Source organism: Erinaceus europaeus, chromosome 22 (genome assembly GCF_950295315.1).
Source record: "Erinaceus europaeus chromosome 22, mEriEur2.1, whole genome shotgun sequence".
Lineage (NCBI taxonomy): Eukaryota > Metazoa > Chordata > Mammalia > Eulipotyphla > Erinaceidae > Erinaceus > Erinaceus europaeus.
The window spans coordinates 4401641-4424135 of NC_080183.1; the positions used below are offsets into that span (position 1 = coordinate 4401641).

General features: G+C 40.8%; 1 long non-coding RNA gene and 1 other non-coding gene across 3 annotated transcripts; both read left to right on the forward strand.

The window, feature by feature from the left end:
• The first annotated feature begins 1702 nt into the window (after positions 1–1702).
• On the forward strand, positions 1703–22453 carry LOC107522272 (uncharacterized). Of its 2 annotated transcripts, XR_009547218.1 has the most exons (8): positions 1703–2401; positions 4850–4936; positions 8293–8365; positions 9584–13094; positions 13711–13800; positions 15411–15462; positions 20857–20913; positions 22267–22453. It is a non-coding gene; the product is annotated as an uncharacterized LOC107522272 (long non-coding RNA). The 2 variants fall into 2 exon arrangements; XR_001601422.2 differs by having other exon boundaries at positions 8293–13094.
• LOC132535487 (small nucleolar RNA SNORD113/SNORD114 family) lies at positions 10209–10280 on the forward strand. Its single transcript, XR_009547285.1, has one exon. It is a non-coding gene; the product is annotated as a small nucleolar RNA SNORD113/SNORD114 family (small nucleolar RNA).
• Positions 22454–22495: the final 42 nt, after the last annotated feature.

Here is a 22495-nt window from a genome sequence, read left to right on the forward strand (position 1 = left end):
ATAGAGAGACACCTGCAGACCTGCTTCACCACCTGTGAAGCTTTCCCCCTGCAAGTAGGGTCTAGGGGCTTGAAACTGCATCCTTGTGATATATTTGCTGATCCAGGTGAACCACTGCTTAGCCAAAGTTTTTCTTTTCTTTTAATATACTTAAAAATTATTTGGGGAGTCGGGCAATAGTGCAGCAAGTTAAGCGCACGTGGCGCAAAGCGCAAGTACCGACATAAGGATCCTGGTTCGAGCCCCCGGCTCCCCACCTGCAGGGGAGTCGCTTCACAGGCGGTGAAGCAGGTCTGCAGGTGTCTGTCTTTCTCTCCCCCTCTCTGTCTTCCCCTCCTCTCTCCATTTCTCTCTGTCTTATCCAACAACGACGACATCGATAATAACAATAATAACTACAACAATAAAACAACAAGGGCAATAAAAGGGAATAATAAATAAATATTTTAAAAATATATTAAAAATGTTTAATTAAGAAAAATCATTTACTTATTTATTATTGGATAGAGACAGAGAGAAATTGAGAAGGAAAGGGCAAGATATAGAGGGAAAGAGAGACACCTGCAACACTGCTTCACCACTCCTGAAGCTTCCCCCCTGCAGGTGGGGGCCACGGGCATGAACCCAGGTCTTTGAGCACTGCATTGTGTGTGCTGAACCAGGTGCACCACCGCCCGCACCTCTATATTTGTTTGAAGTTATACCTGAGGGTTTCTTTTTTGGGGATTCAAAGTAATAAGTCTTTTAAAAAAAAAAACATGAACAGTTCATTACTGACATAAAGGAATTCACTTCAATTTTTTTTATTTTTGTAGCTCTGTCTTTTATCCTCATCTCATCATTCCTGCTAAGCAGTATTCAGCATTTCCACAAGTTCATTTTTCAAGATTCCATATTCTCATTCATCGTTCTCCTTAATCCAACTTGTATTGGTTCTTCTTCTAACGTGTTGCACATGGCTGGGGGTGGTCTTAACATGCTGAATACCCTTCCACTGCAGTCTGAGGAGCTTGGCTTTGCTCTTCTAACACTTGCACTTGATGCTACTAATTTCACTCCAAACCCTACAATTGCTACACCCACCTTTTCTATGGACACAGAGAAATTCCTTTAGCTGGATAACTGATAAAACTTATCTCGTCGCATCAGCAGCAGTTTGGGCCACGTACAGAGTGTGATGTGGGGAAGGTGTTTGACTTCGTAAGACTGTGTTCATTTACTTATATTAATAGCTCCAAATGCCCATGTCATTTCTAGGGCCAGTAGTTCTCAGATTTAGACTCAAGATGGTTTTCTGTCTCCACGAATTCAGATATTGGTGCATAAGATATGAACAAATGGTTAAAATTTTAGCTTCATGAAATGGTGAGAAATCACAGGTCAGTGAGACTATGACTTACCAGACAATAGAATTTATTAATTATTTTATTTATTTTTTATTTATATTTATTTATTTATTCCCTTTTGTTGTCCTTATTGTCAATTATTGTTGTAGTTATTGTTGATGTCCAGGGTTATTGCTGGGGCTCGGTGCCTGCACTAGGAATCCACTGCCCCCGGAGGCCATTTTTCCCCTTTTGTTGCCCTTGTTGCTGTGCTTGTTGTAGTTGTTATTGTTGTCATAGCTGTTGTTGTTGTTGGATAGGCCAGAGAGAAATGGAGAGAGGAGGGGAAGACAGAGAGGGGGAGAGAAAGACAGACACCTGCAGACCTGCTTCACCGCCTGTGAAGCGACTCTAGTGCAGGTGGGGAGCCGGGGGCTCGAACCGGGATTTTTACCCCGGTCCCCGCGCTTTGCGCCACCTGCGCTTAACCCGCTGTGCTACCGGCCGACTCCCAGAATTTATTAATTTTATCTTCACTGCTGTTTCTGTGAAAAAAATGCAAACTTTACTTTCTTTCATGAGGCTCGTGTGATTCATTACCTGAAGCAGTTGACTGAAATTACTGGGTGTTTCACCCTGCGCCCTTCTGTATAATGAATGTGGGGCCAAGTACATTGAATAAATGCATTAATTAAATGGAGGAGATAAATAACAGAATCGTGTCGGGCATGCATCATCAAGAATGTAGAACGGGGACCAAACAGTGCTGAGTGATTCCAAAATCACACTTAACTACAATCGTTTACCGAGATAGTCAAGATATAGAGAGAAATCTGTAAATGTTGCTCTGACGGGGTGGTTTTCAATGTGGCTATCCATGCCATTAAAGTAAAAGTAAAGTAAAGAATTAATCCCAGAGGACCACAGTTTATTAGCTAGTCCTCGAGTTCTAGCAGTTAGTAACCTAGGCACAAGTATTCTAAACCAAGGTTAATTCTGGTCTTTCTTCCACAGAACGTGGAATACACAGTTTTGAAGAAACACAATATTAATTGGCAACACAGAGGCAGATGCAAGTAAGACTCAGTTTCCATTGTTTGTGGAGATGACTGACTACTCAAGAGTGTTCAGTGTTTATTTCCAAAGAGTCTGTACCCAGGCAAGGCTCAGAAGCCCCCAGGTGTGGACCAGTGATGAGAATATGAGACATCAGAAAACCATGTTTAATCTCATTTGGCAAACTCATTTTTAAAAAAAAAGTTTTCTTTTCCATTTTCAAGAACATTTCATATTCATTCTGTTTTCTCACCGCAAACAACTTAATCAATTCCATATTGGTGTGGTCATGGCGCGTGGCTTTTCCGTGGCAGCTGTTAAGAAAATAGATGAGATTATGTTTGAGAAGCGATTAAGGTGGTCACACCAGACCATCGTTAAAACACAAACAAATTCAAATGAGCCGCAGAATGACGGAAGGCAGAGATGGGAACTGATTTCTGATGTTCTCGGAGGCCTGTTTTTCTTTTTCTTATTTAAAGACGCCTGGTGTGGAAAGAGATCAACAATTATCCACCTCTTATTCCTGGAATTTCACGATGATATTGTTGCTTCCGGATCCATCTATAGACTAATGAGCGAAGACACCTAGGATGAAAAGCACCAGGGCCAATGATGAGTGTGCCATGGGGTATCTGAACTGGAGCTTTGATTAAACCCAAATGCAACTCTGAGGTCAGTTACAGACACGCAGGACTTTCCTCCTGTTGGAAATGAGGCTTTGGGTCTTGGGCCAGGGCTTTTTCCTTGTAAAACCAACACACAGATTCTCAGATTTCAGTACCACTGTATGTACAAGAGGACATACTTGCTACCGATTGTTAAGAAATAGAACAGAGCAGTGAGCATCATTAAAATCTGGCTATGGCAATGATTCCTAATAAACAGTTGCTCTAGGTGGTCGGAGAGGTGGAGCAGTGGATGGGGTGTTGGACTCTCGAGCATGAGGTCCTGAGTTCGGTCCCTGGCAACACATGTACCAGAGTGATGTCTGGTTCTTTCCCTCTCTCTTCCTATCCCCCTCATTGATAAATAAATATAATATTAAAAAATAAATAAATAATCGTTCTAGGAAGCGCTACCTGAAAAGCCTCGAATTTTTGTCACTGTTTATGGTTAATTACTCACAGTTCTATGATTTTTTTTAATTGTGGTTATTTTTTCTGGCTTTAAGAAATAAAAGCACACTTACTCATATAAGTAGTTGATTAAAATAAACAGACACTTGAAAACCAACCAGAGACCCATATGAGAAAATTTTTATATGACAGCACTCATTATTAATCTTTTTTTTTTTTTATTAAAACAGTAAAAACGAATTGAAAGCAATGACTCTGGACAGATAAATCTTGCTTGTTCTGATCCAGAGGAAAAGGTTACAGACACTGGTGTTTTTGTGTAAGAGGAATAAGTTGATGACCTCATCCCTCCCTGTACTTTTTTTCTTTTTATTTTTTATTTCTCCTGAGGAAGTATTTTTTGGAGTTGTATTGTTGAGGACAGTGTACTTTGTCAAAGTCAGAAAGACATGCCCCAATTAGAGCCCATATTTTGATAGAAAGCAAGCAATTTATCTTGTTTTCCAACAACAGATAATTCTAAGAAAAAATTCTAGGCTCTCTTCCCTTTTTCAAAGGGCACACATGAACCTCCCCCGGCTGCAGTAATTTGGCCCTGGATTAGTGCTTATCCATTTTGAGATTTTCTTTGAAAAAGAAGGACATAATATTACTATTCCTGGAATAATACAATCAATCAGTAATTGGAATCCATAAAGTGCATATAGCGTTGCATCGAGCAAATCGCACCGCGACACAAATTAAATATGTCCAATTCCGTGCAAATAAGTCCAATAAAAAATGATGGACTCTCTTTTTCCTCATTGGTTCCCCCCATGTGGGCAGTAAGTAAACTCAGACATCTCGCAACTGCTACAATTTTTACTTCCTTTCGAGCTATTAACTCAGTGACATTCCTATTAACTAACAGTAAGATTTTATTAAATAAACAGTAAGATTTTATTAAATAAACAAAAGTGTCATGGGGGGTGAAGAGAATGTGATAGGAAGGAGGGTTTATGATAAATCTAATCTTCCAACCAATTTCAGTTTAAGAAAAATCAATCTGGGGAATCGGGTGGTAGCGCATCGGGTTAAGTGCACGTGGCACAAAGCGCAAGGACCGGCGTAAGGATCCCGGTTTGAGCCCCCGGCTCCCCACCTGCAGGGGAGTCGCTTCACAGGCGGTGAAGCAGGTCTGCAGGTGTCTGTCTTTCTCTCCCCCTCTCTGTCTTCCCCTCCTCTCTCCATTTCTCTCTGTCCTATCCAACAGTGACATTATTAATCACTACAACAATAAAACAGCAAGGGCAACAAAAGGGAATCAATCAACAATCAGTCAATCAATATTTATTTAAAAAAATCAATCTTTGTATTTCTCTTACACTTAGACTGCTTTTCTTTTTCTAGGCTCAACAACCCTCCCATGATTGAATCACTGTTTATTTTGAAGACACTTGACGAGTTCTTTGGAGCCTGGGGAGCTTAAACGCTAATGTGAGTGGTGTAGAGTCTTCCTTGCATGTCACTGACGGGCACCCAAGATATTCTCTCAGTAAAATCAGTGCTTAAGTAGTACACAGAATTACGAATACCGGTTAACAGCTAGGATTGGGATGATTGGAACTACAGTGTCTGAGGAATTCCACCCAAGCCAGCTCAAGACCATCCCCAAATCAACTCCCCCCAGGGCAGTTTCACGTTCCTGACATTCGTCTTGTCCTTTTTTTCTCCCTTGTGCTCAGTTTGGAGACGTGAGTGCCTAGAAGGTGTTAGATGGCAGCTTTGTTGTTGTTGGCTACCTTGCTGGGGGAAATCCCAGGAGCAAGGGAGAACTGGAAGGATAGGTCGGTGTCACACAGAAACCCACTGGGTCGATGTGCTCTGTGGGCACGAGCAAAGGCACTAGAGAGGTCTTGAGTCCATTTAAGCCTTTTTGTGTTTTCAGCTTTGTGCCATTAACAGTTATTGATTATATAATTAGTAGTCATGGCTCTCCAAGTGCACGAATCTGTTCTTGAGGGCACCAAGAGTGAGGCCGTGGAAAGGCATGTATGGGTTGGCCATACTGGTGCAGGTGTATGAACCCACACCTTCAGTTAGCCCCTCCCTGGTACTCTGGGCTCCATGAGGGAAAGAAAATTAGTCAATAGTTTGTTGAAATTTGCTAGAAACTGAAGGAAGAAAAATTCAATAAACTTGCTTCTGGGTTTCTTTATATAGTTCATGTATATGGATTTCGTCTGAGTCAATCAATGCATGAATGAATACGGAAATGAAGTCCTGAAGCCCAAACCTTTGCTTGGGCCGATAGGTAGGATCTAATGAAACAAAGACTCAGGTTACCACCGCCCCGAGACAGAATGAGTCTGGAGTCGAGTTCGTTTAGAATGTTTCTATCAGCAGGTTGGAGACAGTGCGTTGAGTTTTATAGTTTACTGTTACGTTTGTTTTGGTTCAATAGAGGAAAATTGTATCGGTCATGAAACCACTCTCTTTAACAGAAGCAAATGCAGCTGTCACTGTTAGAGATCTTAGTTTTAGACAAGGTGGTAGACTGAATAGTGCTTATTCAAATAGTTATCATGAGCCAGGAGAGGCAACACTGGTGTAAGCGAGTCCCATAGTTCATGGTTTTCAGATCGTTTGTTCTCAGGGTTGCAGCTGAAGAATTTCAAAGTAGGAGTTGCCTACTTACACACATGCAATAAATCTTAACAAATTCTGAGTCTTAGACTAGTGTTGGAAATATGTTACAAACCCCAAATCACGTTCCATCCCAAGCTTCACAATGGAGGACATTTTAAGTGTAGCTGTTGTACACAGTTCATTTTAGAATTTGGCCATCCTGGGTGTAGTTCCTACTGCCCTTCCACAACTGGGTCTCTCAGCTCGCTGCTACAAGAGCCTGATACTCAAGGCTCTTGCTTTGGGGATGTTATGATTGCCCTGTCTCACTCTCAATCAGTAAATCACTCTCTAAATGGAAAAAAAAATTGAACGTGAATGTCATGGGGTTTCTGAAACAAGATTTTTGATTAAACCCCTCTACAACTCCAGAGGTCCATCACAAAGGGGCACTCATTACAGTCTTTGTGGGAAAGAGAGAGAGAGATTACAGACACTGATGTTCCTGTATAAGAGGAAGAAGGCATGATTTCACACCTCAATGTACTTTTTTCTTTTTCTTTTTATTATTTATTTATAAAAGGAAACACTGGCAAAACCATAAGATAAGAGGGGTCCAACTCCACACAATTCCCACCACCAGAACTCCATATCCCACCCTTCCTCTGATAGCTCTCCTATTCTTTATCCCTCTGGGAGTCTGGACCCAAGGTCACTGTGGGTTTCTGTAATTGCTTTGCCACTGAACATAGGTGTTGACAGGTAGATCCATATTCCCAGCCTGTCTCTCTCTTTTCCTAGTGGGGCAGGGTCCTGGGGAAGCAGAGCCCCAGGACACACTGGTGGGGTTGTCTGTCCAGGGAAGTCTGGTTGGCATCCTGCTAGCATCTGGAACCTGGTGGTTGAAAAGAGAGTTGACATATAAAGCCAAGCAAGTTGTTGACTAATCATGAACCTGAAGGCTGGAGTAGTGCAGATGAAGAGTTGGGGAGGGGTTCTCCGTTCTGTAGATAGCTAGTAGGCATTTTTTTAAGTTATATTCCAAAGGTACTTTTTTTTTTTCTTACTTATTTCCATTGAGGAAGAGCTTTGGAGATGCAGGTTGGGGGATCAAGAAACACCTTCCTCTCGGGCTTTTGTGGTTTGGGGTATGAATTGCATTGTTATAATAAAATTATCCCATGGATAAAGACGTCTACCAATGAATAATAAATGAGAGCTATCTATTAGTCTCATCTTTAAAGACGTGTAATGAAACACGGGTTTTGATTTAAACAATTTTGAGATGCGTGCTCCTAATAAATTAATTACGCCCCAATGCGCGAGTCAGGGCTCTCACTTGGATTGTCAGAGCATATGGTCACCTGTACATTAGCCTCAATGTTCTCTCTGTGTGTTTAGGCAGATTGCCAGCTGATCATTCCATTAAGGCAAGAGAAACATATTTCCATCAAGAATTGATAGAGAGAGAACAGGGAACAGTGGTGATCTGTTCTAGACAACCACATTTGTGATTAGTGCAATCATTTTATGCAATTTTGTTTAGGCAAATAAGCATTCAATGTACCAGTTTGCTATTCTTCTGGGTAATAAAAGAAGGACAAATGCAAATGTTATTCAGTGCACCAATCCGCTATGGGTGTGGGTGGGAGTATGAATATTGAAGTCTAATTATAACTGAATAAATATATACATTTACACCTCAATAGATTTATTTTAAGTTATCCAACAATTACCAGTGAATGTAAATATTATGTTGCACTGTGACTTGCAACATCTGTCTCTAGGATGACAGATTGAGATCCTTCTAGCACTGGGCACCGGTAACTATAGTGCCTTAGTTTCCTTCAGATTAGTGCTTGAAACTCTTCGGATGGTAGTTAAAACTTTTTTGGAATTTATTGAAATGTTTCGGACAAGTGAACGGGTGGTCTTCTTTTTTTTTTGTTTGTTTCCCTACATGTAGTTAAGCAAAATAGTAAGCAAATTAATAAATTTCTATAGAGCTCAAACTTATGTCCTCACAGGGTCTAGTTGCGCTCCTTTCATCCCCACTGAAGGACACACCTGTTGGTGGTGTTCATTGTAATATCTAAAACAGAAAGCTTTGCAGCATTTGAGTAAAATCCATAGTCTACCCCAAGGCTTGTGGTTTATTCAACTAGCTCACAGGTATGGTAATTTAAGGCTACCTAAATGGAGAAACTTTGTTTTTCACTCCTCAGAATGGTCACTATCAAACATGCTCATGTATTCACGGTAAAGATGCTGTTGCCTTTTACTTCTGCATAGACTGAAGTAATCAGTCATATTTTCTTAAGGAGTTGTCGGGGGTGGGGGTACTTGGTCTTGACTGTTTACTCAGATGTTTGCAAGGAGTGGGTCATCAACAGTTCAGAAGTGTCTGTGCATTGATCTGTGGGCTGTGACTTCAACATTATGAAGAGTTCAATTTTGTCAGACCAATTCCCTTAGACATTATAATCATTTTGGGGACAATTTAATATTCCACCTTACTGTTTCGCCTGAGTGGATGGTGGATGTAAGAGGGTGTTTTTTTTTTTATTGGTGTGTTAATAGATTACTAATCCATTGGGATGGAGAACATTTTTTTTAATTTTCCCTTTTGTTGCCCTTGTTTTTTACTGTTGTTGTAGTTATTATTGTTGTTATTGATGTCGTTGTTGGATAGGACAGAGAGAAATGGAGAAAAGAGGGGGAGACAGAGGGGGGCACCTGCAGACCTGCTTCACTGCCTGTGAAGCGACTCCCCTGCAGGTGGGGAGCCGGGGGCTCGAACCAGGATCCTTACTCCGGTCCTTGCGTTTTGCGCCACCTGCGCTTAACCAGCTGCGCTACCACCCGACTCCCAGAGAACATTAACAGATGGGAGAAATGGCATTTTCCTCAGTTATCACATGCAATGCTAATGTACATTACCCACTTTGAAATAGCAGTGTAAGGGGCCGGCCACTGGTGCACTTGGTTAAGTGCTCACATTACAGTGTGCAAAGAGCCAGGTTCTAGCCCCCAGTCCCCTCCTGGAGAGGGGAAGCTCCCCAAGCAGTGAAGCACGGCTACAGGTGTTCTCTGTCTCTCTCCTTCTCTATTCCCTGCATCTCTTTATTTCTTTCTCTACCCAATAAATAAGTAAATAAAAAAGTTGTAAAAAGAATTACAACATAAAAGGAGCAATAATATATTTTAACTGATTCTTATTTATTTAACTTGCCACCAATGTTATCATTGAGTTTGGTGCCTGCACAACAAACTCCCTGCTCCTGGAGACAATTTTTCTTTTTCTTTTTTTGCTTTCTATTTTATTGGGTAGGACAGAGAGAAATTAAGAGGCGAGGGGAAGATAGGGAAGGAGCGAGGAAGAGAGACAGCTGCAGACCTGCTTCAACATTCAGTTGAGAGTTCCAGGTCTGTGCTCGTGATCAGTGTCATGGTGAAGAACGTGTTTATAACGTCTAAACTACATCCTCAGTCATTTTCCTTCTTCTCCTGAATGAGCCACCACAGTGGAGTCCGTCGCCGTCCAGTCTTGGTGAAGAGCTTGGCAGTTCCTCTGCAGGTAAGGCGTGTGATAGGTGGCAGTCAGTGTTCCTCTCTTGCTTAGTGGATTCTCTCATTTGTTGTCACTGAGAGTGTTCAGTGAAGCAAAAGGCTATACACATGTAAAACAAAAAAAATCCCAGAACATTCTACTTACTGACTAAATGAAGAAGGGGTCAAAAATGGCCATTCCTTATTTCAGTTCCACTTTGATCCATTTTTCCATGAGTTGGAAGAAGTATAGAGAGCTGTGAGAACTTAGACGAATCTCGTAGAAGATAAACCCTATTGTACATGTTCAAGAATCTTAAGGATGATTTATTTTTATTGCTTTATTTTTTTGGTGGTCCATTCTGCCAAGTTTCAAGCCAGTGAGGTTGATTGGCAGTGACCTAATCAAGGATCATGGCTTGTGCCGGGAATTGAGGAGGTCATCTCCGCACTGAGACTGAGTTTGAGCTCCCTCGGTGCTGTGAGAACTAAGGCCAGAGACAGATTGCAGTGAAATCAAACACAGAAATCTAGGGCCTTGATGATTCACTAGAATATGGAAGTACAAATGAGTGAAATCACAGCGCCATCTTAGTCCAGTGATGAGACTGGAGGGTGTCTGAATCAGAAACTTTGATTATCTCATTGTCACTCTGAGGTCCTTTATTTAAGAGCGGCCTCCTCCTCCCCTATTCACACCAGCTTGGTAGCAGAAGTGTCAGAGCACTGAGTATTAGATTGGCATCTTGATCATGCGTGTGCTCACGCTGGGCATGTTGATTGAATTTATGTAAGTTAAACCATGTACTAATAAGATGCTTTTATTAATATGAACTAATGACGAGCATATATCCGGAGACACGGATCATGTTAAAACACTTTTGGAGCACTGAATTTCAATTGAACAATTTAAAAGTGGGCAAACCATGACCCAGTGAGAAGAAAAACAAAGCCGTAACATCAGAACAACTGCAGTCAAAATAAGAGAAAAGACATTTTATTCGTTTCCAAAGCTGATGACTAGTCTTACACTGCATTGGGTTGAAAGATTAATTCACTAATAACATTGACTGCACTGTCCAGTGTGACCTCCCCCTCCAGTCTCAGTCTAGATTTATCTGTTTAAATTTAAGTAATTAAGTAAACACTTGATAGTTCATGTGACTTGATGTGTTCTCAAAACTTCTATTAGACTTTGGTCATAACTGTTAATCCCCAGAGGCACAGCAGGGAGTTTATAGCAAGGTGCAGGGATAAATTTGCTTGAATCAACAGTGTTAACTGACCCATTTAGACCTTACCAAGGATATCTATACCAAAAATCGCAATTACTGACACAAACTGTGTTGTGTTATAGACACAGATCTTGGTCATAACCAAGGATCCTGTTCTTGAGTTTGTTTTTTTTTTTAATTCATAGATATTGATTTTTGTCACTGTCAGTGGGTCAATAAACAAAGGAGGAAAGAGAGAAAAAGATTTCTTTGTCTGAAACAATGATTTGTAATTTAAAGGATATCTTTAGTGACTGACTATAGCTTTAACAATTGGGGAAATATAAAGTGCCAGGAATATATTTTCATTAGGCCCTCGAACTCTGAGGTCCTGTGTAAGGTGGCACTACCTGCTATTCCCCCAGGCTGTGAACTTTCTTCTAGGAGTTGAAAGTCCTCAAAAGTTTGCTCTTATGAGCATTGTGGTATTTTCAGTAAGTCAGAGGATGAATAGCTCAAGAAGAATATAAATGAATAAAGACAAATAGGTTATTCCTCATCCAAATTTGAGAGCAGGTAATATAATAAATGCAATGTAAAAATCACTATTAATAAATTTCTGAAGCTTTGAGTTCCAGTAAAATAAATAGGTTACAGTTGACCCTTCTGAGTTAAGAGCATCTTGACAAATGGATATCAGAGGCCATGCTGTTTTTCTAGGTTGGATTGTTGACTTTTTGTTTTATTAAGAGAAGGGCAAGACATCTGCTGAAATTAATTATTGATTAATAACTCCATATATGAGCAGGGCCTTACAGTTAGACCGCTGATGAGAATGTGTCCCACAATCAGATAGGATTTGTACAATCATGTTAACTAGTTAAAAATTTTAAATTGAATGGTATTGCATTAGTGACTCATTTTTAAATAAAAAGTATGAAAAATTATCTGATCCCCCCCCCCCCGTGGCTACAGAGTCCATGTTATCAGTGGAGGCATGGATCTTCATGGTTTTGTGAGACTTTGTACAGTAATAAGTCAATCAGCTATTTGAAAGAATGAGAAATATGTACCAGGGAGGTTCCCTTGTTATGGAATGAGGAAAGCGATTAATCTGTTTTAGCAGAAGAGCTCCACTGATGAAGAAAACAGACTTATGTCCTTCATTTTTTTTTTTTAATGGGAACTATTTTTAGACAGGCTCAATCAATCTTTCTTTACTTGTTGGTGAAATGTCTTTAAGAATGGAAATTCAGTCACCAATAAAATGGTCACAGTCATAAGAAATGGAAATTCACAATTCCATGTAAAACTTTACACGTCTAGGAAATTAGGACAGTAAGTCCTAATTAGGACAGCCTCTTTCTGACCTGACAGGGCATGGAGTGCACGCGGACAAGGCTCAGAGGCAGTCTTTACTCTTTTGTTTGGTGTTGGTTTTGTTGGTACTTGCACAAGTTAAATTTGATGCTTTATCAATAAGCACATGAATCCACATGCCTTCGAAGTTTTAGAGTATAGCAGCACCAAGGCTTTTCTTCTAATCAATCACTATTTAATCGAACTGAAAATATCTGCATCTAAGTTGGCCCACCTAGAAACTTTCTAGCTTCCTTAAGTCTATTTTTGTATTTTCGTTGAACTCTCCCAAATCGGTTGCACTGTGATTCAGTGAAGGAGTGTAAATACTTCTGTAAGTAACAGTCAAACCAGTTGCTTGTGGGGTGGTTTGTCCTGGATGTTAACTATGATTCCAGGGAGGGAAAAATGTGATGCAGGCACCAATAAAACTTGGTCCTTTTTCTTTTCTTGCCGCCAGTTACCACTGGGGATTGGCCAGCACCACAAATTCAGTGCTCCTGGCAGCCATTTTCCCCCACCACCAAACTTTTTTTTTCTTCCAATTTTATTAATTTATTTTTATTCGACAGGACAGAGAGAAATTGAGAGGGAAAAGGAGATAGAGAGGTAGAGAGAAAGATGATAGAGAGGTAGAGAGAAAGATGAACACCTGCAGACCTACTTCACTGGTCACTTAGGAAATATCCTTCCTACAGGTGGGGAACAGGGTTTGAACCTGGATACTTATGCATGTGTGCTTAACCGATGTGCCACCACCCGGCCCCTAACCTTTACTTTTCTTCTCTTTTCTTTTTTACTTGCTTCCCTTTGCTGCTCCACCTGGCTGTCTTTGGGGAGAGTGAAGTGTATTCACAGTCAAGGGCACTGGTCTTCTCTCTGGGCCTTGAGGGTGTGGGGCTCAGGTAAGTAGTGCTCAGAGTTCTCATGTCGCCCTGGGCTACACTGTAGAGCCTGTACTAGTGACACAAATGTCTCTTGAGTGGCTAGAAAGGGTGGCAGTCCTGGGCCAATGATGATAGCTCATGAGATGTGAATCATCCATGATAATCAGTATGTGTCTTCCAACCATGTTGAAAAGAGCATTTTCTCTTTTGGAAAAAATTACCAAGGGAGTTTGGAGGGCACGGTGATGCTGGTGTCGATGTTTGGACTCATTTCTGAATTTTCATGATCACTGGAGCAGTGATAAACTGCCTGGATAAATACAGATTCATGGGGGGAAATTCTATCCACTTTCCAATGGATTTGGCAAAGCGAGAAATCCGAGTTTAATCAATATTAAAACCGGTGAAGTCCAAAGAGAAATAAATGGTACTGGATAAATAAATTGGCCAACCGTGTTATCAATTTCTTAGTAAAGGGGCACATTCTGAGTTGATCCTTTCCCAAAGAGAACATGAAATAAATATTCTCCAAAGCAATGATTGCTGAAATCTCTTAAAGCTAAAATGCGAAGAGTGACTTCTGAGGTCAGTTGGGTCTCAATTTTTGTCATCTGCTCTGCCCTTTCCTTCTTAGAATGTTCACCCTCACGCTGTACTAAGATGATCCCATGTCCCCGATCCCCCTGGTTCCTTCCATCCATGTGTTGGGCAGATCTAAGATCATGTGAGTAATAGGCAAAGATTTTTCTTTTATAATTAATTAATTATTTATTTTATTTGACAGGACAGAGAAAATTTTTAGAGGGAAGGGGAATAAAGACAGCGAGACACCTACAGACATGCTTGAATACTCAGACAGCTTTCCCCCTGCATGTGGGGACTAGGGGTTTAAAACTAGGCCTTTGCGCACTGTGATGACTGCCCTTGACCAGCCATTAAGTGTCTCTTTTTCTGTCTTTCTTTGATTATTTTTTTAAATCTTTATTTATTTACTAGGTAGAGACAGCCAAAAATTGAGAGGGAAGGGGGAGATTGAGAGACACCTGTGTTCAACCAGCTGCATCACCAGCTGGCCCCTCTTTTTTTTTTTTATTATTTTTTGCACAGCAATAATTTTATAAAATATAAGTAAAGAATATTCCATCCTAAAGGAAAACAGTGACATGCATGGTCCAAGGCTGGTCCCCACCACACTGAAGGGAACATTGGTGCTATGACATATATACATATATATTCCATTTAAAGGAAAGGAAATGAAAAGTTTTCTAAAGCATGTGAAACAAAAAACTGTGATAATAGTGATTGATCTATTTGTGACCCACTGAATTTAGTGAATTTAGTCTCTGGAGATTTAGTCTCTGGAGATTGCATCCTGGGTATCAGAGATAGTCAGAGATCATATTCTTAAATGTTGCTAGCTTATATTGATTTTTATGTTAGTGAATTTACCAGTCAGCATAGGGCAGTAGGGGTGGGAGAGAAGATGACAAGAAAAAATGGTAACCAGTCCTGGGTCATTGAATATCGAGCACAGGGGCCGTTAAGTGACCCAGATGTGCCCCCAATGAGTCGAGCTCTGGCATCGAAATCCTGACAATTAATACTTGTCTGGACTCTGCATTTCATCACCTGGTGCACATTGTCCTACAAACAATGATAAAATTCTTAAAGTTCACAGGTTTTCATTTTTTTAATGAAAAATTAAAGGACTATTGATAGAACCATTCTAGAAAATCAAATATATATATCAAGAGGAAGATGTTAAGAATTGTCCAAGTAAAAAAAAAAAAATTGTGTTGAAGGCAAAGATATGACCAATAAAAGTGAAACACATCAGTACTGGTTAATAAATATAGGTCAAGGGTGATCTCTTTGGGCTGAAGTGTTTAGTTTAGTGATAGATAATAGCATTAGCTATCCTCCTCGTTGGAAAATTGAATCAATAATCCATTTTCATAGTCAATTAAGCATGTAATAACTTATGGCATTTTAATTCACTCATCTCTTAATGAACACACATCAAAACTGTGATCACACCAGTACTATTTACTGTCTCATTTCTTCTGAGTGGTACAATCATTTTACCATCCACTTGAGCAATAAACAATGCTTAACCCTCCTGATGTTTATTCAGTTATAAATTTATACGTTGTTCATTGTATAAGAACAGTGGTGTCTCCAGGTACACTAGTAATTGTTTAGATACCATTAAGTAATATTTGGCTTGCAATAAGCAAGGATCAGTTTGTTGATCCGTTAACAAATGTCTCCTTACTCTGTTGTTGTTGTTACTTGTCTCTCTTCTCTTTGATTTTCACAGTGGCTACCCTTAAGCTGATGTCAACGTCTTGGTCGACAGCACCTGCTCTCAGAGAGTGGAGACCAGGTGAGTGACACTCAATGTGTGTGCTCTTTTTGGAGAAGTTTTCTATAGGAAGGTTACTCAGTGTATTATTTAAAAGTTTCATATAGAAAGGATAATCTAGCTATCCCTAAATCAGCTACATGATGGTCATTTATTTTATCTGAGACACTGAAGTTTGTTTGCGTAATAGGAATGGATCTAAAGGTAGATATCAGTCCTCTCTAGGGGCGTTGATCCTGTTTTTTTGTCATTTTGGTTATTTTTCTTATTATTGTCAAGTTAGTCAGGAATCTGACAGTAAAGAAGACTGTTTTTCACCCAGTGAGCCAGTGATGTTTGAGTCCTTTACAGAGAATATTCTATGTGTAGAATGACTTCTAATATCAAGAGCCATTCAACTTTTTTTATTAGTGATTTAATAATGATTCACAAGATTGTGGGATAAGAGAGGTACTATCCCATACAATTAAATTCCCACCACCAGAGTTCCATATCCCCCACCTTAGAATATTCCCTATTCTTTATCCCTCTGGGAGCATGGATCCAGTATCAGGGCGCTCAGAAGGTGGGAGTTCTGGCCTCTGTATTTGCTTATCCGCTGGACCTGCGTGTTCCAAATAATAATTTTTGTATCAGAGTATTGCCAGTCTGTGAGAATAAGGCCTTTCCTAAACACCAATGTTCATTATGTTCTCAACAATGGAGATAAGTGAGCAGAAATGGTGCAGGGATCTTTGGACAAGATATGATAGTGACTGAGTAAATGAAGATGGAATTAAGGACCCAGGGAGATAGCTCCTCAGCCTTTCTGTTGTCTTGGCTTTGCTCTGGACCTTCAAGGATGACTGCTTATGCTTTAATGCTGGTTTCAACAGCTTCTCTGTTCATGAGCTAGGTGCTAGGACCCCGCTGTGGCTTAAACAGACACCAGGGTGACTAGTTCTTCTTGGATCATGCTAAATATAATCCAACAAGTTGAAAGTCCCCAAGGTTAGACACCACATTAACATGAAGCATGGGGTTCAATTATCCATATATTTAATCGCCGAGCTTGGTTAATGAAGGGGGGAAGGAACTCGGAAATGATCATGTGGATGGATGTCAGACTTAATCAAGGGTCTCGGTGTTTCGTGACGTGTGTGTTTTCCTGTGATAATGAATCATGCAGTGAACAGAGATAGGAGGTCAATGACAGTGGTGGCGTTGGAGTCGTATGTGATGAATCCGTGTTGAGTGAATGCCAACACAGAGTGACCTCCACCTATGACTAGATGGTGATAGACAGCTGTCAGGAATATGCAGTGGCCTTGTTCTTTGAAATCATGAGGCTTCTAATTGCTGTTAGGGCAGCATCATAAAACTGCAAATGTATAAATGAATAGGGCTGTAGAAAATGAAGCTTTTGTACATTGTTAAATAGAAGGTCGTCAGGGAAACTAATTCCAATAGAAACTGATGTGGTTAGAAACAGAACCAAGTGATTATTTCTCTCCCTAGCAGAAGCTAGATACTGAGGGGTCTTCGGCATTGTTCAGGCAGGTATAAGATTTACGAATAGCACAGTAAATAAATCCATGTCCAAATGACTGTGCAAAATCGGGAGCCATGGGGAAATGTCTTGATCTTTGGTCTTCTTGTCTTGTGCTCTTCAAAATGCGGGTCCTCAGCTTCTGCTTCTGCAAAGTTAGGCTTCCTTCCTCCAAGAGAGAACAGCAGTCCAGGTCAGTCCCCACCAGTGACTGTCCTTCCAGAAATTAGCTTGAGAGTATTTATGGGGCTGTTATAAGCAGTAAGTATCTAACATCTAACCATGTCCCAGTGACTGATCGTGATACTCCATTCATTTCCTTGATACCATGCCACACTGTGGTTGAGAGATGAAAGAGAGGCCTATCACCTTTGTGTAATACGACCTTAGACAGAACTTCTGTGGGGTTTACGAATCATGCATTTACTGTATTTAGAAGTGAGCCGTGCACATGTTGAGAGAAATGAAAGCAGTAGGTGCCCAAATCCGGAACAGGCCTGACAACTTATGGTGATTTCACTACTAGGTGTCTTTGTCCAACAGAGAACAAAATGGCAGCAGGGGGCAATGTGTGGGTGCACGGAGTGGTCATTGAAGATACGTGGTGTGGTGTGGTGTACTCCATGAGACAGGAGTGTTACTGATAACACTGGAAACACTGAAACACAAGTCATAAATCACACTAGCTTTTAGCCTGACAATCACGTGATGGTAAGGCGGACCTAAGCTGGGGAAGTGTGTTTTGCAGTCGTCACAGGGAAATGACAGGTTGGACATGTGTCAACAACTGGACTGTGATTCATTAACTCTTCCCCATAGAGATAGCGGCCGGGTGGTGGCGCAGCTGGTTGAACGACATGTTACAGTGCTCAAGGACCCGGGTTCGAGCCCCTGACCCCCACCTGCAGGGGAAAGCTTTGCGAGTGGTGAAGCAGGGCTGCAGGTGTCTCTCTGTCTCTCTCCTTCCCTCTCAATTTCTGGCTGTTTCTATCTAATAAATAAAGATAATTTTTAAAAAAAGAGAAAGAAGAAAATGACATATGAAAAATAAAAAGTCTAGTAAAATAGTTGAATGAAAGTTTAAAAAAAAAAACTTTACCATACCGATTTCTTGCATTTTTTTCATTTTTAAAATTTGTTAAAATATTTTATTTATTGAGTAGAGATAGAGAAACCAAGAGAGAAGGGGAACATGGGGGAGAGACAAAGAGAGACACTTATAGCTCTACTTCAAACCTTGTGAAGCCTTTCCCCCCTTCAGATGGAGACTGAAGGCTTGAACCCCCCCAGTCCCATTGCCACACGGGCACTTAACCAGATGCACCAGTGCCCTGTCCCTGTAATTTGCTATTTTTTTTTTTACATCTAATGTACAATCTTGTTTTTATGTATATATGAGCTAGATGAAAGTAATTTTTTGTTTTATAATTTTGAAACTCGGTGAATTTAAAATTTAAGAGTACCCTGCCCCCTTGTGACAGACTTAATTCAAATACTGTTTCTTTCCAATGAAGCAGATGGGGGGAAAAAACAGAATCAGATAGGCCTTCCGTAGCAGTGTCAGTGTCTTGATGTCAAAGTCAAGGCTTGAGTTTTTACTTTAATTTTATTTTTAATAAATATATTTTTAATATTCAGTTATTTATTTTACTTGACAGAACAGAAAGAAATCGAGCGGAAACAGGAGACAGAGAGGGAGAAAGACACCTGTTTCACCATTTGTGAAGTTTTCACTTCTGCAGGTGGGAACTGGAGGCTTGAACCCGGGTCCTCCTGCACAGTAATGTGTCTATTCAACTGGGTACACCACTGCCAGGCCCCTGAGTTTATTTTCTTCTTCATTTTAAATTGATTATAGGATTTTTTTTTTAATTGAGCTTCACTTTACTGACGGGATGTTAATTGACAGGGCTGTTGTTGTCACAGGGTCCATGCCCACACTTCAGTTTCTTTTGTCATGAAAAATGCATCTAAATTAGGAAAGGTTAATGAGTAGCTAACTGAGTAAATGAAATGTGGAATTCAAGTATCAGAGGAATGAAAGTCTGACAGTCCTTCTCATCCACTCTGCCTAAGGAAGCTCCCACAGGCCTGAACTCTGCTTGCATATTTATGTGACCCTGTGAGTTTCCATTAATATTTGTATCATAGTTTCTCCACTTGGTTTATGAGTATTCATTGCACTGTTGAAAACCTGGCAATATAATCAACCGCATCTGATTCATCTGTCATTACACAGTAGGCCTGTGCGGTCTTCTGCTGATTGTATTGATTGATGGAAATAATAAAATTGAAAAATGATTAAGGAAAGTATCATTAGCAAGAGAATGACAACATAGGTTAGGAAACTGGAAAGCAAGGGCTTCTGTAAGTAGATATTGTTAAGTTGTTCTTTTTTTCAAATTTTTAAAAAATATTTTATTTATTTATTCCCTTTTGTTGCCCTTGTTGTTTTATTGTTGTAGTTATTATTGTTGTTGTTGTTGTTGGATAGAACAGAGAGAAATGGAGAGAGGAGGGGAAGACAGAGAGGGGGAGAGAAAGACAGACACCTGCAGACCTGCTTCACCACCTGTGAAGCGACTCCCCTGCAGGTGGGGAGCCGGGGTTCGAACCGCGATCCTTACGCCAGTCCTTGTGCTTTGCGCCACCTGCGCTTAACCCACTGCGCTACAGCCCGACTCCCTGTTAAGTTGTTCTTGCTGGGGTTTGATTTAACGTATGACTTGTGAATTAAGGAGGAGTTAATAAAGTGTTGTGGAGTTGAGGGCTTGCGACCTCGGAGTCCACTGTAATGGGTGCATTTCAACTCTGAGGTCCCCAGCCCGAGGCATCCATTCCTACCATTTTGGACTGATGAAAGGACTAAGGAAAGATCTTGGTTTTGGTCTCAATGAGCATGGGTCCTTATAATTGGATAAATAATTAAGTCTGGCCATGAATACATGAGTAAAAATGCACTGAGTGCAGCCTTGTCCAATCATAACAATATGTGTGGAGGTGATCAACACTTCTCATGTGTTACAAGATCCCGACGTACAGTTAGAAGCTAAGGATTTATGCATTCTGTCCCGTAAGCTATGGATTACAAGGTGATAAAAGTCCACCTTCGTATCCCTGTCCATGTCCTTTCCCTAAGAGACTAAGTACTGCCTATCTATCTAACAACAACAACATCAATAACAACAATAATAACTATAGCAACAAAAAACAACAAGGGCAAGAAAAGGGAAAATAAATAAATAAAATTAAATTTTAAAATGTTTTTTCTGTCTTGCTTTGGGAGGCTTGTCTAAGGGTTTTCACTGCTCTGTCAAGCAACATCTTGATCTTTGAGAAATATGCCAAGACACTCTACAGTACGCAAGGACCTGGGCTCAAGCCCCCGGCCCCCCACCTGCAGGGGGAAAGCTTCACGAGTGGTGAAACAGGCTTCCGGTCTCTCTGTCTCTTTCCCTCTTTCACTATCCCCCTCTCTCCTCTTAATTTCTCTCTGTCTCTATCCCATCATAAAACTATTAAGAGAGTGGGGAGAGAAATGTGACAAGAGAGATTTCTCTACAACAAGATTCGGGCCACGAGGCCGTATTAGTCTGGGGGAGTTATAACAAGTTGAGTTTACGCTTAGGAAGTTGATCAACAGGCAGGAGAAGGATAGATGAAGAGGAAGCATGTTCGTCCTGGATGTGTAACGTCTTGTGCGTGACCTTATGAATCACTAACACTACGGTGTGTTATGATGTCTTTCCCACTGAGCTCCGGCTCTCGGATCTCAAGGACTGTTGGCCACCGAACGCCCGCGGAATGGATGAGAGAGCCCAGAGATATACGCATCTCTAGAGAGAACGCCTCAACCTTTTCTTCCTTTCCGTTGTTTCCCTTTTTAGGACTGCAACTGAGCGGTGATTTGGGCCTGTCTTCCTTTTGTTCCAGAGGAAACCTAGGTGAGCCATGGCCAAAGGTCTTGTAGTTTGTTTGACACCTTTTCTTGAAAAATATATTTAACTTATCTTTACTTATTTATTTATTGCAAAGAGACAGCCAGAAACTGAGAGAGGAGGGAGAGGTAGAGAAGGAGAGAGAGAGAGAGAGAGAGAGACACCCGCGGCCCTGGCTTCCGCTTGCAAAGCTTTTCCCCTGAAGGTGCAAACTGGGGGCTCAAACTCAGGCCCTTGCACATGATGACATGTGTGCTCAACAAAAGGGTGATCATCACTTAAAAGTGACTCTTCCCCAAAAACAGTTTAGGAATTGTCTCCACTCACTGGGAAAGGGATGTCATCTGTTTTGGCGGTGATTATGTAGAGAGAACTTAATATCTGCTTATTTTACCTCTGCTTTGGAAAAGAATGTATTTGTTTTGTTATGTTCAAGTAATTATTTGATTGGGCAAAGAAGTTGTATCCCAAAGACATGTGTGTCCCACAAGATATAAATTAGATTAAGAAAAAAAAGATTAAGGATTAAATGGAAGCATAATCTGGTGAGGTCAAATACCATTATTAACAGTCATTGACATGGTGGTGGCAGTCGAGAAGTTAGTGGGTCACGTGATAATTGTCACTGAGCACGGATACACACACAGTGACTGAGACTGTGATATCTGGACCCAGGTCTTTGCTTCTTTGTGTCCTTGTTGGGACTCTGAGTGGACAAGAGGCAGAGCTGACTCTGTGCTGAGCGCTGGGATTTATTCTGTATGTTAGGAGCCCAGAGACCACTGTCATGCCTCACTTTAGTTTTATTCTCAGTTTTTAGAGTATTCCGTCTATTTTTTAATAAGTGTCTTATAGAATCCATGGTGCTTAATTATTCCTCAGTAATGAATATGTGCAAATATATCAGCCTATATAAATACGCATAATGTATACAGTACATATACATAGGCAAATCACACATATGAGAGATCAAATTATCTACTAATACTCGAAGCTAGAAAAGATGCCGGGTTACCATAGTAACCATTGTATTTACATAGCAGGCTAAGGATTGTATGACTTTGGGGGCAATTGGAAAGTTTGATTGCTGAATTAATGAATTAGTTCATGAATAATTTAGATCTGACTGAGGGGAGAGGGGCAAGAATGGATCTGTGGTGGCCGCTGGTGGCATGTGCTTCCTATGTGGCGATTCCCTGTGGAATCTGAGATCTGTCAGGGAGGACGTCTGCCTGGTTTCCATCATAGGAAGGAACGCTGTAGACAGACGCCAAGGCACATTTTTATCAACTCTTCACAGTCGACTGGCTCAGTGAGGAGTGGTCTCCTTTGATCACCTGATCTGCTTACATTCCTTAGGCTTTGTCACCACAAGCTGATTTAAGACTCCCACCATGATCTTGGTGATGGGCATGGAGACTGAGGTGAGTCCCTGTCAAAAATCTTTACCAGAGGACTTACTCTGTGTGGTTAAAATGGACGACACGTTACCACTGAGCTTTAAAAGCAGTAAAAGTAGGTTTCACATTGATCTGTGTAAGAACATTGAGATCAGTGAAGCCGTATGTTTTTACATGTAGTGGGCGCT